Here is a 14,404-nt window from a genome sequence, read left to right as displayed (position 1 = left end):
GAAATGGAAGCCAGTCCTACCAGAAATCCTTTAATTCTCATAACTAAAGGTTTTATCAATTTCATAACAAAACATTACAACTTTATATCATTCATGAATTTAATTTTGATACATAACCCTAGTTAATTTAAACTATATTATGTATGTCTCCTTTACTAAAGCTTGAGTTCAATCGTTATTTACCAATCCTTTTGGACTCTGTAATAAACTTTACAAGCTGAGGAGTATATCCAGGTAGTATCATGGGTAAATATCCAGACCCAGAGAGCTGTGCTTTTTCCAGAATGTTACCAAGACAGGCTAATTTCTGGCTGGCTAGCTACAAAATTAAGATGCAGATATACAAAGGAAAATAAATATGTGGTGTGTTTTTGTTTATTTGTTGTTTTGTTTTGTTTTATACTCTGGGCAGGAACAAGGGGAACTGATTCTCTAGCAGAAATACCAGTACTTTGGAAGTTCTATAATTATGTAATATACACCTTTCTTTTGGTTCAACTCTCTTTTAAAACTCCCTTATCTAAATGTTTGACCTCTAAAAGACGGTATATTAAAAAGCTTAATCATAACATTTCAAGTTAAAATGGCTTTTTATGGAAACCTTCATTACTTGAAAGGCTTTGTCATCCACTTTCTTGACCAAAATAGGTAGTGACCTGTAAAGCAGCCAAGAAATTTATACTTGGACTGGTTTTTTCCTGATGGATGAAGGAGCAGGCAAAGATTCTTCCTGGTTAAGTATAGGCGGATAATTTTATGTGACAACCACATTATGAATGAGGCAATAGGAGCATGAAGTAGTTCACAGCATTTACTTCTATCAAGTTCTGCTGATTAAAAAAACAAGGTGTGGTTCAAAAATTATCTGAGCCTCCAATAATTTTTGGTTTCTCTGTAAGTCAGACTACATGAGAATACACCAGAGGCTCTGGAAAGGAAGCCATGTCATCATTGGCAAGAAGCGTTCTAGAATTGGCCCCAGTTGGCTTAACTGAGCCTTCCAATGCAGCATGCAGGATGGAACTGGTGCATGTAATGACATAAAGCCTCATATATTAAGACTGACTATCACTCAGAGCAGTTGTAAGCTTTATCAGAAATCCTAGATACAGGCATCTCTTCGAGATCTCAAGCACTGAAAGGATCTTTTGTAGTATTGCATACTGTATAACAAACATTGTTGTCATCAGCAGGTTTGGATCTTCTGGGAGTCTGTAGTCTGTCAAGGCCTTTGGCAGAGATTCAGGTAGAGAAACATTTACTTTAAAATGATTAATGATTCCCATCTCTACTTTGCCAAGGACCATGCTTTTTGTCCTCTCTTTTTGGTCATTGATCCCGAAACACTTCTGCAACTTACTCAGCTTTCAAATTAACGTGTATACTTTGAAAAATATACATACTTGATTAGATCTTTCTTTTCCCTGGAAACTGACCATGGCAGACTCTCTTGGAAAAGTACAATATAAATATCTATTTAATCAGTATTATTATTTGAATGGCGTAATTTAATTAGTCCATTTCTAAACCACATTTATGGGCCAGCTGGTAAAGCCAGGATTCCAAGATACGACCTTTATTTGATAGGGTTTTAATAATGCATTTACTGTAACAGTGTGTAGCACCACATATTACACAGTAATACCATTAAACTATTCCACAGTAAACAATACGATATCTAAGACTCATTTTTTCCAGTACATGTGACCTAGAACTAAGAAGGCAAAAATCTCTGATGGTTATAAATATGAATTCAGTTATAATTCACTCATAGTAGTAAAGAAATATACTTATATCTTTCAAGCAAGTAAAAATTTTTACCTCATGTCTCTTTTTCTTAAATGTGCTTTGCTGTGATAGAAGGCTCTTTCTTCCCCTCCCTTTAGGTAGGAGAAATAAAGGGTAGAAGTACTGCGTTTTCGTTGATTTATGAGTGTATGCATGTGTGTCTGTATTTGCTGAAATAGCCAGTTAGTAAAATAATGTAATTCATTAACACAATTTCCACATTTTAATGTACATATATATTTAGGTCTCAAGTTTTAAAATAGTTTAATTTTCATTGGCTGAGCAGAAAAAAATGAAACAGTAGAAAACCATCTTTGTGATCAAACTTTCTTACCACTATTTCTTTGTAAGATAAAGATTGGTTGAGAGAAATAATTTATGGGACATCCTCAAACTGGCAAAATTTGATAAGAAAACTTGCTTAACACAGGAGGTAGACAATCCATACTTGGCTCCCTGATAGGCTGAGGCAATTTATACAAACTTTTTAAAGCATCTATCAACACAATGATGATGACATGCTACAATTAAGAATTATAAAAACTCGGGGGCTAGGGCAAGATGGTGGAGAAGTAGGACACCCTGTTTCAACTAGTCCCCTAAAGTGAGCTAATTATCTACCAGAACACTCTGAACACCCATGAAATCAGCCTGAGATGTAGGGTCATACACCTCTGGATCTCTATGGGACAGAAGATGGCAGTTGAGAGGTAAAGTGATGTGGGAACGGGATTGATATTGGAGGATAAACAGAAGAGGGACCAGAAGCGACCCACTGGAAAGTACTACTCAATAAGAGAGTGCCCTTTATTGGGGACCAGCATTAACTTGGAGTCTGGTTAAAAGCACTCAAAAAGAGCAAAAGATCTTAAGGGGCAACTGGTGGAATCAGCCTAAGCCCACAGACCCAGGATGGCCGCTATCACCCATGCCAGAGAGAGAGTGGCAAAGCCTCCAGGCCATGGTCCCTTGAGCTGCCTGCTTTCTACTACTTGTACCAGCACTGGGCTAGGCGCCCTCTGTGCATGAGGCAGACTGATGTGTACACCAGCCGGTGCTCTCTAGAACCACAGACTTTTGCATTCTGCATGCACCACTGGGACTGAACCATGCTCCCTGCCCACACCTGAGATGGCTCTGTGTGGGTGCTAGCTGGTAGGCGCTAAGACCAGGTTAGAGAGTCTGAACACTCCCAGCCCCAGGCTTGAAAATCTCAGTGCACTCTTTCTGGTTTATTACAGTCCCGGCAAAGGCAGCCACTGGAAGCAGGCTCCCTGGACCAATACGGCTCACGGTTTTGGCACGTGGGTGCAGAGACAAGTGGGGGCACTTTGCGTGGCCCCTGAGATGGTGACTGAGGGTGTGCACTGCCTGTGGGAGGTTGCATGGCTCAATGGAGTTTGCAGAGGGGGAGTCTGAATGTTCTGGACCACCCAGAGGGAAGCAGACTGAAGCTTCCCTCTGAGAGGTCCCCGGCACAGTTTGCTTTCCACTAAACCTCTGAAAAGCCACAAAAAGCCAACAGAGAACAAAAAACTCCAGAGAACAAAAGCCTGAAAAACCAGTTTCAACAGAGCCCAGCCCCTTGATAGGGAGCAGGAGGACTCAACCCAAGCAAGACTGACTGTAGGCCCCTCCCCGAGAAAGCTAGCCGAGAAAATGAGAGGACAACCACCACAGGGTCCCCATAAAACTGCAAAACCCCAATATCCGTGGAAAAGAAGATATTAAGCTCCCAGTATTGCCCTGTATTTCATAGATACAACTTTTACTATTAATTTGGCCTCACTATTTTCACTTTTTAATTTTTTAACCTATTTACAATAAAACGAGAAGTTCAATACAACAAATTCCATAATAACCTTTTAACTTGAACTTTTTTCATACATATGCTTGTGTTTTTCTTTTTTCTTTTCTATTTTTTATATAAATATAGATATAAGCTTCAAGGTAATCCTCGTAACCTAATCAATACTACCCGTATATATAAACCAGTTTTAATCTGCCTTTATAAACATTATAAAATGTCCTGATGGGACTTCATCAGGATCAAAACCTTATGCACAGTAAAGGAAACAGTCAACAAAACAAAGAGGCAACCCACGGAATGGGAAAAAATATTTGCAAATGACACTACAAAGAGCTGATACCCAAGATCTATAAAGAACACCTCAAACTCAACACACACAAAACAGATAATCACATCAAAAAATGGGCAGAAGACATGAACAGACACTTCTCCAAAGACATACAAATGGCTAACAGACACATGAAAAAAAAAATGTTCATCATCACTAGCCATCAGGGGGATTCAAATCAAAACCACACTGAGATACCACTTTATATCAGTTAGAATGGCCAAAATAAAAAAGACAGCAAACAATAAATATTGGAGAGGATGTGGAGAAAGGGGATCCCTCTTACACTATGCAAGTTGGTGCAGCCACTTTGGAAAACAGTGTGGACATTCCTTAAGAAATTAAAAATGGAGCTACCCTATGATTCTCTAATTGCACTACGGGGTATTTACCCCAAAGATACTGATGTAGTGAAAAGAAGGGCCATCTGTACCCCAATGTTCATAGCAGCAATGGCCACAGTTGCCAAACAGTGGAGAGAACCAAGATGCCCTTCAATGGAAGAATGGATAAAGAAGATATGATCCATATAGACAATGGAGTATTATGCCTCCATCAGAAAGGATGAATACCCAACTTTCGTACCAACATGGAAGGGACTGGAAGAGATTATGCTGAGTAAAATAAGTTAAGCAGAGAGAGTCAGTTATCATACGGTTTCACTTACTTATGGAGCATAAGGAATAACACAGAGGACATTACGTGATGGAGCAGAGAAATGAGTTGGGAGCAATTGGAGGGGGAGATGAACCATGAGAAACTGTGGACTCTGAGAAAAAAAACTAAGTGTTTTGGAGGGGAAGGGGTGGGGGGTTGGGTGAGCCTGGTGGTGGGTATTAAGGAGGGCACATATTGCATGGAGCACTGGGTGTGGTACATAAACAATGAATGCTGGAACACTGAAAATAAATAAAATAAAATAAAATGAAAAATAAATCTTAAAGAGAAAAGAAAAAAATATAAAAACCTCCACTGTTATTGTCTTCTGACTTGTACTTATATTATAAAAAGTGATATTTAGAACTAAGATCTATTGCAAATAAAACCTTGCAATCTTTTTTTTTTTTTTTAAGATTCTATTTATTTATTTGACAGACAGAGGTCACGAGTAGGCAGAGAGTCAGGCAGAGAGAGGGGATGCAGGCTGTCTGCAGAGCAGAGAGCCCAATGCGGGACTCAATTCCAAGACTCTGGGATCATGACCTGAGCTTAAGGCAGAAGCTTTAACCCACTGAGCCACCCAGGTGCCTCTGAATGCAGGTATTCTTATAAATCACCCATTACTGGATTTCTTTTTTTCAGACATTGGTGTGTTTTTGTTTCTTAGGTTATTCCACGAGCATTTATTAAGCATCTTACATAACAAACCTTATTCTAGATATGGGAATTTGACAACAAATACAAAAAACGGTCAAGAAACTGGTAAAGGGGGATGCCTGGATGGCTCAGTGGGTTTAAAGCCTCTGCCTTCGGCTCAGGTCATGATCCCGGGGTCCTGGGATTGGAGTCCTGGGATCGAGCCCCGCATCGGGCTCTCTGCTCAGCAGGGAGCCTGCTCCCCTCTCTCTCTCTGCCTGCCTCTCTGCCTACTTGTGATCTGTATTTGTCAAATAAGTAAATAAAATCTTAAAAAAAAAAAAAAAAAAAAAAGAAACTGGTAAAGGTATTTGATGGTTTATGGTAGAGGTCCACAACTATGGCTCCTGAGTCAAATCAGAGCCATTTCCCCCCCCTCTCTCTCTCTCTCTTTTTTTTTAACAGCTTTATGAAGGCATTATTAATATTAAAGAACTTCATATATTTAATGTATACAATTCAATGAGTTTGAACTTCTGCAAACATCTACCACACTTCACCACAATTAAAGTAATAGATATATCCAACACCTCTGAAACTTCCCTTTTGCCCCTTCGTTTTTGCTTGTTGTGTTGCTGTTGTTGTTGAAAGAGCACTTAACATGAGTTCTACTTCTTAACAAATTTGAAGTGCACAACACCATACTGTTAACTATAGGCACTGTGGGGGCACCTGGGTGGCTCAAGAGGTTGGGCCGCTGCCTTCAGCTCAGGTCATGATCTCAGGGTCCTGGGATTGAGCCCCACATCGGGCTCTCTGCTCAACGGGGAGCCTGCTTCCCCTTCTCTCTTTGTCTGCCTCTCTGCCTACTTGTGATCTCTCTGTCAAATAAATAAATAAAATTAAAAAAAAAAAAATTGGCACTGTGTTGTTCAGCAGATTTCTAGAACTTATTTATTGAGCATAAATGAAACTTCTATGCATTGAACAATATACCCTCATCTCCCCCACCACCAGGCCCTAGCAACCATCACTGTATTATCCATTTCTATGAATTTGGCTATTTTTGGTATCTTATATTAGTAGAATCTCACAGTATTTGATCTTCTGTGACTGGCTTATTTCATTTAGCATGTTGTTTGAAATCACTTTCTTTTTTAAGGCTGAATAATGTATGTACCACATTTTCTTTATTTATTCACCTTTTGATGTTCACTTGGATTGTTTCAATTTCTTAGCTAGTATGAATAATAAACTTAGCTGCAATGAAGATAGGAGTGCAGATATATGTTCAAGATCCTAATTTTAATATTTTGGGTATATGCCCAGAAATAGGGTTGTCAAATCATATGACAGTTTTATTTTTAATTTTTTTAAAGATTGTTTAAAAAACAATTTTTTTATTTTTAAATTGTTTTTAAATTTTTTATTTTATAATTTTTTATAATATAAAACAATTTTATAATTGTTTTAAATTTTATTTTTAAATTGTTTTAAAAATTTATAAAACAATTTTATAAATTGTTTTAAATTTTATTTTTAAATTGTTTTAAAAAACAATTGCTTTTTAAAGACTGTTTTCTAGATACTGCACTATTTTATTTTCCATGTGCATAAGGGTTCAAATTTCTCCACATGCTCACCAATATTTAACTTTTTTTTTAATAGCCATCCTAAGAGGTATGAGGTGATATATCATTATAGTTTTACATTTCCTTAATAAGTAATGACTTACAGCATCTTTTCATATATCTGTTGGCTATTCATATGTCTTCTTTGGAGAAATTTCTGTTCAAATCCATTGCCCATTTTTAATGGAGTTATTTCCCTTTTGCAATTCAGTTGGAGGCATTCCTTATATATTTTGGAAGTTAACTCCCTATCAGATATATGACTTGCAAGTATTTTCTGTCATTCTGTAGGCTGACTTTTCAATCTTTGTTGGTTTGTTGTTTTCTTTGCCATGCAGAAGATTTTAGTTTCATGTGGTCCCACTTGTCTATTTTTGCTTTTGTCACCTGTGCTTTTGGTATCATATCCAAAAATCACTGCCAAGACCTAAGTCGAGAGACTTTGCCCTATGTTTTCTCCTATGATTTTTAAAGTTTCAGGTATTATGTTTAAGCCTTTAATACTTTTTGAGCAGATTTTTTAATATGGTGTTAGATAATGTTCTGATTACATTCTTTTGCATGCAGATATCTAGTTTCCCATCACCATTTGTTAAAGAGAAAATCCTTTCTCTACTGTGAATTCTCGGTACACCTATCAAAGATCAATTGACTGTACATGCATGGGTTTACTTCTGGGTTCTCTATTCTGTGCCATTGGGCAATCTGTCTGTATCCATGCTGGTACCATACTGTTTTAATTACTGTAGCTTTGTAGTGTATCTTGAAATCAGAAAGTGTGAGGCCTCTAAGGTTGTTCTTTCTCAATACTGCTTTGACTATGTAGGGTACTTTTTATGATTCCATATGAATTTTGGGATTTTTTTCTATTTCTGTAAAAAATGTCACTAGGATTTCGATGTTTATTACATCAAATGTGTAGGTTGCTCTGGGTTGTGTGACTATTTTAACACTATTAAGCTTTCTAATAAGTATATATGGGATTTTTCCCATTTGTTTATGTCTCCTTCAATTAGTTTCACCAATGTCTTACAATTTTCAGTGTATAAGTCTTTTACTCCTTGTTCAAATAAATTGCTAAGTATATTATTCTTTTTGATGTTATTATAAGTGGGATTGCTTTCTTAATTTATCTTTCAAATATTTCTTTATTATTACATAGAAATGAAATTATTTTTATGTTGATTCTATATTCTATAACTTTACTGAGTTTATTAGCTTTCACAGGTTTTTTTTCTTCTTCTTGTGGGATCCTTAGAGATTTTTACATATAGAATTATCTCATCTGCAACACAGATGATTTTACTTTATCCTTTCTGATTTAAATTAATTGATTTCTTTTTCTTGCCTGATTGCTCTGGCTAGAATTTCTAGTACTATGCTGAATACAAGTGGTGAGAGTGGGTTTTCTTTTTTCCTGATATCAGAGAAAAAGCTTTCAATTTATCACAAGTGAGTATGATATTAGCTGTGGATTTTCCATATAAGGTGTTTATTATGTTGAGGTCCATTGCTTCTATGCCTAGTTGTTTTCATGAAAAAGTTTTTGTTAAATTTTTTTCTCTGTAACTATTGAGATAACCCTGTGATTCTTATCCTTAAGTCTGTTACTGTGTCACACTTACTGATGTGTATATGTTGAAACACATTCGTGTCTCAAGAATAAATCTTACTTGATCATGACATATGATCCTTTTAATGTACTGACTTAATGTCAGGGATTAGTTTGCTAGTGTTTTGTTGAGGATTTTTGCATCTCTGCTAATCAAGGGCACTGGCCTATAAATTTCTTGTTTCTTGTGGTGGTTTTGTCTGGCTTTGCTATCAGGGTAATTCTGGCCTCATAAAATTTAGTTTGGAAGTATTTTCTCCTTTTCAGTTTTTTGGAAGAGTTTGAAAAGAATTGGCAATAATTCTTCCTTAAATGTTTGGTAGAATTCACTAGCGAAGCCATCTGGTCCTGGACTTTTCTGTGTTGGAAGGTTTTTATTACTGATTAAATCTCCTTATTCGTTACTGATCTTGATTCAGACCTTGTTTTTCTTCATGATTCAGTCTTGTAGGTTGTACATATCTAGCAATTTATCCATTTCCTCTGTTATCCAGTCTGTTGGTAAATAACTGTCCATAGTAACCTCTTATGATCCTTTTTATTTCTGTGATATTAGGTGTACTATCTCCTCTTTCATATGTGATTAATTCATTAATTTGAATCTGTTTTCTTTTTATTTTGTTATACAAGCTAAAGTTTTGTCAATTTTGTTTCTCTTTTCCAAAAACCAATTCCTGGTTTCATTGATCTTTTCTATTGTTTTTGGAGCCCCTATCTCATTTATTTCTGGTCTAGCATTTAGTATTTCCTTTCTCCTTCTAATTGTAGACTTAGCTTGTTATTTTTCTAGTTCATTAAGGTATAAATTTAGTAGGGTTTTTTTTTTTGGCTTTTTTTTTTAAGATTATATTTATTTCTTTTAGATAGAGAAAGAGGGAAGGCAGGGAGGGAAAAAGAATCTGAAGTACAGTCTGCACTGAGCACGGAGCCCAATGCAGGGCTTGATTCCATGATCATATCAATACCTGAGCCAAAACCAAGAGTGAAATATTTAGCCAACTGAGCCAGGCAGGCACCCTTAGAACATCCTTTTTAATGTGGGTGTGTATTGCCTTAAAATTCCCCCCCCCTTTTTTTTGTTACATCCCATTAGTTTTGGTATGTTGTGTTTTATTTAATTTTCATTTGCCTCAAGCAATGTTTTTTTTTTTTTTTTTTCTCCTCTGATTTCTTCTTTGACCCTTGGTTTTTCAACAGTATGTTGCTTAACATCCACATATTTGCAAATTTTCCAATTTCAGTTCTCTTACTGATTCCTAGTTTCATACCATTATGGTTGGAGAAAGATACTTCATATAATTTCAGTCTTCTTAAGTTTGCTAAGATTTGTTTTATGACCTTACATGGGATCTATCCTGGACAATGTTCCATGTATGCTTGAGAAAAATGTATATTCAACTGCTGTTGGAGAGAAAGTTCTGAATATGTCTGTTAGGTTTGTTTGATCTACAGTGTTGTTCAAGTTAGGTGTGTCTTTATTGATTTTCTGCCTAGATATGGTATCAATTATTGAAAATTTGGTATTGAAGTCTCCTACTACTATTGTATTGCTATAAATTTCCCCCTTCAGTTCTATTAATTTTTGCTTTATATATTTTGGTGTTCTGATGTTGGGTGCATATATATTTATAATTGTTATATATTCCTGATGAATATCCTTTTATCATTATGTAATGTCCTTTCTGGTGCCTTGTGAGAGTTTCTGACTTAAAATGTATTTTAAATGTATTGTGTTTGATTCAAGTACAACCACCCCTGCTCTCTTCTGATTACCACTTGCATTGAATATCTTTTTTCCACCCCATTTACTATGTGTGTCTTTAATTCTAAAGAAATCCCCCCTAGGGCCACATAGGTTGCTCAGTTCGTTAAGCATCTGCGTTTGTCTCAGGTCATGATCCCAGGGTTCTGGGATCAAGTCCCACATCTGGCTCCCTGCTCAGCAGGAAGTCTGCTTCTCCCTCTCTCTCTGCCTGCCACTCTGCCTCCTTGTGCTCTCTAACTCTCTGTCAAATAAATAAATAAAATCTTAGAAAATAAAAGAAAAGTCCCTCATAGGTAACATGTAACTGGGCCTTGTTTTATTATCCATCAGCCATGCTATGTTTTTTGAGCAGGAAATTTAATCCATTACTTTTAAGGTAATTATTCTTAGGTAAAAACTTACTATTGCATTATATTCTGCTTTGTGGTTCTTTTGTCCATCTTTTCTTTTCTTGCTATCTTTTTGTGTTTTGTTGATTTGTTGTAGTCTTATGTTTTTATCTTTTCTTTTGTGTATATTCTGTATTTTTTTTGTAGTAATCATGAGGCTTACATAAAACATCTTATAACAGCCCATTTTAAGCTAATACAACATAAGTTCAATAGCATATAAAAACTCCATTCTTTTTACTTCTCCTGCCCAGCACACTTTTTGTTATTGAAGTCACAATTTATAACTTTTTTTCCCTTCCAAATTTTTATTTAAATTTTAATTAGTTAACATATAGTGTAATATTGGTTTCACGGTAGAGTTTAGTGATATATCACTTACAAATAACACCTAGTGCTCATCCTAACAAGTGCCCTCCTTAATGTCTATTACCCATTGCACCTGTTTCCCACCCATCTCCATCAACCCTCAGTTTGTTCTCTATCGTTTGCAGTTTCTTATGGTTTGCTTCCCTCTCTTTTCTCCCCTATGTTCATCTGTTTTGTTTCCTAAATTCTGCAGGAATGAAATCGTATGGTATTCATCTTTCTCTAACTTATTTCACTTGACATAATACACTCTACCTCCATCCACATCATTGAAAATGGCAAGATTACATTCTTTTGATGGCTGAGTAATAGTCCATTATATATATGTACCATATCTTCTTTATTCACTCATCAGTCAATGGACACTTGGGCTCTTTCCATAGTTTGGCTATTGTTGATAATGTTGCTATAAACATTGGGGAGCATGTATCCCTTTGAACCTGTATTTTTGTATCACAGTTTATATCTTTTTATATTGTGAATTTATTAATAAATTTTATAGTTGTACTTATTCTTAATGTGCTTTTATCTTTATATTAAAATTAATAGTGATTTATATATCACCATTATAATATTATAGTATTCCATATTTGTTTATATATATATCATTACCAGGGATCATGTACTTTTGTGTTGTTTAGCATACTTTCATTTCAATTTGAAGAAATCCCTTTGGTATTTCTTATAAAGCAGATTATAAGTGATGAACTCCCTTAGTTTCTGTTAGGGAAAGTCTTTATCTCTCCTACGTTTTTGAACTGTTCAGCTATGTATAGTATTTTTGTTTGGTAGTTTTTTTTCCCTCCATACTTTAAACTTACCTTCCAACTCCCCTCTGGCCTGCAAGTTTTCTGCTAAGAAATCTTCAGATAATCTTATGAGGGATCCCTTGCATGTGACAAATTTTACAATTTTCAAAATTCACTTTGTTTTTGATTTGTGTCAACTACCTTGAAATTTGTCTTCATATAGACTTATTTAGATTTATCCTATTTGATATCCTTTCTCCCTCAAGAATCTGAATGTTCACGTCCTTTCCCAGATTTGGGAAGTTTGAGTTGTTATTTCTTCATGAATTTGCATGTCATCCTTGTGCAGGGGCCATGCTAATCTCTGTAGTATTCCAATTTTAGTATAGGAGCTACCAAAGTGAGCACTGGATCATCATTTCTTTAAATAAATTTTCCGGTAACAGTGGTATCCACAGTGGTAATAAACAGATCGATTCTTGTGAAATGCATAGTTAATTTTGTTACCCTTCTACTTAAAGTTCCATACTCTTTAATTTTTTTTTTTAATTTATTTGACAGAGATCACAAGTAGGCAGAGGCAGGCAGAGAGAGAGGAAGGAAAGCAGGCTCCCTGCTGAGCAGAGAGCCGGATGTGGAGCTCAACCCTAGGACCCTGGGACCATGACCTGAGCTGAAAGCAGAGGCTTTAACCCACTGAGCCACCCAGGCGCCCCAAATTCCATACTCTTTAGAATGACCTTTGACTTTTCAAGATCTGAATACAGCCTACCTTTCCAACCACATCTCTCCCCAACACCTGTTTTTCCATCCTTTCATACACAAATACTGGTCATCTTGGAGATGATTTTTTTTTTAAATCTCAAAACCTAGTATTCTCAGTTTCCTCAACAAATGCTTACAATGGCTTTTCTCAAGTAACTAACTGACACAATAGCAAATGCCTTCTTCTGAATGAATTATTTATGTGCTGACACCAGCATTTCACTCTACCAATTATCACAATGCATTTATACATACACCTAACAATACTGTCTAATAAAATCAACTATTACCCTAGCTAATGTGTAGATATCACTCCTATCCGCTGGAGTGTCAGTATCTAACAGAGTATCAAAAATATCAACGTACTCGCATTCTTAGTTTTTTCTGTGATTGGAATTCACAAAAAGTTTTTTACAACATAAGCACAATTAAAAGACAATAAAGATTGAGAATTTTGTAATTCTTAATTGTAAGAGATGATTATCATTTTCTTAGCATGACAGGTGTTTTTGACAGTATCAAATCATCTCTAGGCACAGAGTTAGTTAACAGTTATGTGATTTATGAATAAATAATTAAAGGGATGGTCATTAAACAGTCCTTGGGACCTGAGCTGTCCATTTTGTAGTTCTCTATTACTTTTGTAGTCTATCCTTGTTGGTAACAAGAAACAACACAACTGAAAGAAGCCACTGTCCTTCCAAAATTTTATAGCTACAGATGCAATTCACTGGTACATTAAGGACCTCTTCATAGCAAGCATTCAATTAATATACCTGAGGTCCTCCAGTCTTAGAGACACATATTCCTCAGAGACTCTGTTACTCCAGGAAATAGCACTTAAACAGAATTTCCTAAAGGCTACCTACTTGTCAGCAATTTTCATTCTCCTATTATCTTGTTATTTTGCAGGAAAAAACCTACCATTTATTTACAAAGTGGAAATTTTAAAGGTAATGACCATAAAAGCATCTTTAAAAAATTTTAAAAAGATATTCTGATGGCCATCATCAAAATCAGCATCTCTATTAAATTGCTAATATCACATCACAGACCTCTAGCAAGCCTGATTTACTTTAGCCATGTACAAATAAAGATGGAATAAGCAAAAATGTGTCTTATGAACTAGGGCCTTTGAATGCATTAATTTGCAACATACCGATTTAACATTAGCCTCATACTAGACTCTTTATGAAGGAGAAAACAGGACCAAAAGGTAATTCTGTGAACCCACACATGGCATTTTTTTAAAATCATAGAGCAATGGGAGATGTCTCAAAGAAGAAACCAGAAAAATAAAAGCATAGGCAAACTGCATCACCACCATATAAGTCATCCACCTTCCAGTGTTTTTATGTCTGCTTTATTACCAGACTTACTCAGATAGCAGAACCACTGGATGGAAGCCACGTCTGTCACTGTGTTGTGGATATTTTTTCACACATTATAAGTACTTAGGAAGCATTTTCTAGTAGTAATGGTTCAAGAAAACAAAGCACAAATTATACTTACTTCTTTTGCACTACACATCTTTTTACTAGTTCTCTCTAAAATATAAATTATTATTTTAGAACCTCTACTTCTACTTTAGGGCATATTCCTAGGCAAGAAACAATTTTACACCATTCTGAAATACACTCTGTGCCCACTGCTTAGGTGCAATTGGATATCACATGAGTTTTTACCTTAACTCCTCTTAATACTTTCTCAAAGTTTAATATATGTCTATTCTGAGTATGGTCTTATTTCTTTAGTCTTTTCAGGTCCTGCCTGAGTTTTATATTTTATATCAAAAATCATTTCCATTTAACATATGATATACTCCTAAACTTGTAAATAATGCAATTTTATAAACTTCTTTAAAGAAGTTCACATTTCATTGCTTGACTGACAAAGCCTTAT

General features: G+C 35.6%; 1 long non-coding RNA gene across 1 annotated transcript in view; it reads right to left on the bottom strand.

Annotated features, from left to right (window-relative positions):
• LOC309859210 overlaps positions 1-14,404 on the bottom strand; it is a 148,797-nt gene that overhangs the window by 41,106 nt on the left and 93,287 nt on the right. The gene's annotated exons all lie outside the window — the stretch shown is intronic.

This window comes from Mustela nivalis (genome assembly GCF_964662115.1).
Source record: "Mustela nivalis genome assembly, chromosome: 2".
Classification (NCBI taxonomy): domain Eukaryota; kingdom Metazoa; phylum Chordata; class Mammalia; order Carnivora; family Mustelidae; genus Mustela; species Mustela nivalis.
This window is presented reverse-complemented; position numbering and strand designations above follow the sequence as displayed.